Here is a 2,866-nt window from a genome sequence, read left to right as displayed (position 1 = left end):
TGAGTCATCATTAACAATTGTGTTTTGAACTGGAAGAATTTTTCAAGCGAAGTTTGATTGAGCGTTGGGATGTGGAAATTCTGGTTAGATTAGTTGAGCCCAACAGCATTCTATGATTGATCAGAGCCCCCAGCGCGCCCATGAGTTTCTCTGATTGGTTGGAGCACCAATGCCTACAGCATGGTCATGTAGAACTGCCTCTTCTACGCTGTTGGGCATTATACATCATCAGTTCGGATGGGTCCTGCAGCATGCACAGGGTTAATATGATTGGAGAGCATGCTTGTGGCGAGTGATCATTGGAACGAAATGTTGTCGTCTTCAATCGATAGTTGGCGAGTGAGGGCGAAAGGGGAGGGAAGCACCAGGTGCTAGAGCACAGTTAGAGGTTCCATGTTTGGTCATTATATGACTCTGGACCCAAAAACAGTGGCTCTGGGCTCGCTAATTAAGCCAAAGAGAGTCTGAGTCTTCTTCCCAGAAACAGACCCCAGTCAGCCGCCGCTATTCCTGGTTCAGTTTTATCTTGTTTTATCAGTCTCCAGGTGGTAGACTCTGGAACTCACTCTCTCTAAAGATTAGTTGGACATTGAACTTTCCATTCTTCTCTGGATGCATGGGCAAAGGAGTTTCAAAAAAAAAATGCTCAAAGCCGAGCATTCCCGCGAGCAACAGTGATGTGATCCGTGGCTTTGTGAAATGGAAAGGTTTGGATTGATGGGAAAGTGTACCCCATGAACACCTCTGTCCCTTACCTTGCTGTAAATGTTTCAGATACGAAAATAATGGATATCCGTGCCCTTTTTTTGGAACAAAACCCTGCTTCAAGAGGTGGTGAAGATTGGACTGAAGCAGTGACAGTGATTATCTTTGTTGCTTGTTCAATTCGTGCACATCACTGCTATTAATCATGTCCGTGCTAACATCACGGCTCTTATAGAGTGGGCTGTTCGTCGGGCCAGTGGCGCAATGGATAACGCGCTTGACTATGGATCAGGAGACTGTAGGTTCAAGTCCTACCTAGCTCGAGGGAAATGCAGGCATTTGTTACGCTTTGAAAACTGATTTCTCTTCAGCCGAAATAAGGTGTGAGTTTTTAATCTGCAGGAATAAGAATGCCTTCATTAAATGTCCACGTGAAGCTGAGGGTCAATATTCCAGTGTCATCACAGGAAGGAAGCCGAATAGTCGCACACGTTGGTCGTGGGTACCTTTCCATTTCACAAAGCCACGGATCACATCACTGTTGCTCGCGGGAATGCTCGGCTTTGAGCATTTTTTTCCTTGGCCCATGCATTCAGAGAAGAATGGAAAGTTCAATGTCCAACTAATCTTTATAGAGAGTGAGTTCCAGAGTCTACCACCTGAAGAAAGATAAAGTTTTCCGACAAATCTATTCAAAGCTTTCTGCATCTTGTCTGAAATCTACAAACCCTGATGATCGATCAAGAGTAACTGTTTCCTTCAATCTGTAATTCCATGCTCCTCATTATTTTGTAGACGGCAATCATGTCTCCTCACATTCAGCTCTGCTCTGAGAAAAATAACTCCCGTTTTGCCTAGGCCAGACCACTAAAAACATTCTTATGCAGGAAATCCAGAGTGTAACGTCGCTGTTTGTTTTGGTGAGTGTGTAGTAAGATTTACTTAGAATACTTTAGCTAGGTTGACTTCCAGTTTTGAAAACAGAGAGAAAATTATTCACAAAACTAAGGAACGAAACACAATGAACAGAATATAAAATACCCACAGATCTTAGCTATCTAAAGTAGACTTACTTATGCTTTTCAAAAAAATACACAACAGTCCTGATAATTAAACCCCATAAACACAGAATACAAATGAAACTGGTTTACAGGTCGATATTAGAGGGGCAGAAGATGAGAGACATTCACATCACTGGCACACTGAAAACCTTCGTGTAATTGTGTGTGGCTGATACTTTGGCAATGGTTAACAAAATATTTAGGCTGTCAAATAAATTTTGAAATTCTTGTGTTCGCTGAAATTTCTTGCCTGTTTTGAGCAATTCGGTGAGTTGAGCAGTCCCACTTCTAACAGTCAGCACAAACTTTCAGAAAAAGTCACTCAATCCGGTAAACCGTTGTACTGCTCTCTTCGTCAACAATGTATAAAAATACCCCGTAACTTTCGTTTTCACATCGCGTGGGGCTATTTGTCCGTGTTCAACGACATAGTCCAGGAAGGTGACTTTGGCTTTGGCAGATATACTTTCAGTTAGGTTTACAAATCAGTTTAACTTCCGTATTCGATCAAACAAGCCCGAGAAATTCTGTAAATATTCAATCCATGAGAGACTGAATGTCCCAGGCACACAACACACCAAACTGTTGTGTATCCAGCAATTACCTTGTCCGTTAACCTCTGAAATACGAGTGAAATCTTTTTCGCACAAACGGCATTACTTTAAATTTATGCAGTCCAGTTGGCGTTACAAAATTGCCTTTGATCTTTCCGACAAAGTTTACTGTCAGTAACCTTTGAGGAATTCCAACTTGGAAATGTAAGTTGCTCTTCGAATCTCTTCCACATAGTCCTCCAACTACAGATGCGTAGATGCACCAGTCTTTCTAACAACATTGACTTTGTGATAGTCCACACATAACTTTTGGGTCTTACCTGACTTTGGCACCATGATGATGGGTGAACTCCATTCATTGAAACTCACTTTGGTTATGCCATCTTGGAACATCCGTGATATCTCCTTATAAAATTGCACCAACTTTATAGGGTTATGCCTGCAAGGATGTAACAAAATCAGAACAGCAACTCCTATATTTACATCAACTACAAATAGGTTATTAATTCCCAGTTTATTTCAGCATGCAAGAGTAATAACTCTTAC

At 41.7% G+C, this 2,866-nt stretch overlaps 1 non-coding gene across 1 annotated transcript; it reads left to right on the top strand.

The window, feature by feature from the left end:
* The first annotated feature begins 955 nt into the window (after nt 1–955).
* trnah-aug (transfer RNA histidin (anticodon AUG)) lies at nt 956–1,028 on the top strand. Its single transcript has one exon. It is a non-coding gene; the product is annotated as a tRNA-His (tRNA).
* Nucleotides 1,029–2,866: the final 1,838 nt, after the last annotated feature.

This window comes from Hemiscyllium ocellatum, unplaced genomic scaffold (assembly GCF_020745735.1).
Source record: "Hemiscyllium ocellatum isolate sHemOce1 unplaced genomic scaffold, sHemOce1.pat.X.cur. scaffold_276_pat_ctg1, whole genome shotgun sequence".
Taxonomy (NCBI): domain Eukaryota; kingdom Metazoa; phylum Chordata; class Chondrichthyes; order Orectolobiformes; family Hemiscylliidae; genus Hemiscyllium; species Hemiscyllium ocellatum.
The sequence above is the reverse complement of the archived record's forward strand: the minus strand, read 5'-3'. Positions and strand labels throughout refer to the sequence as shown.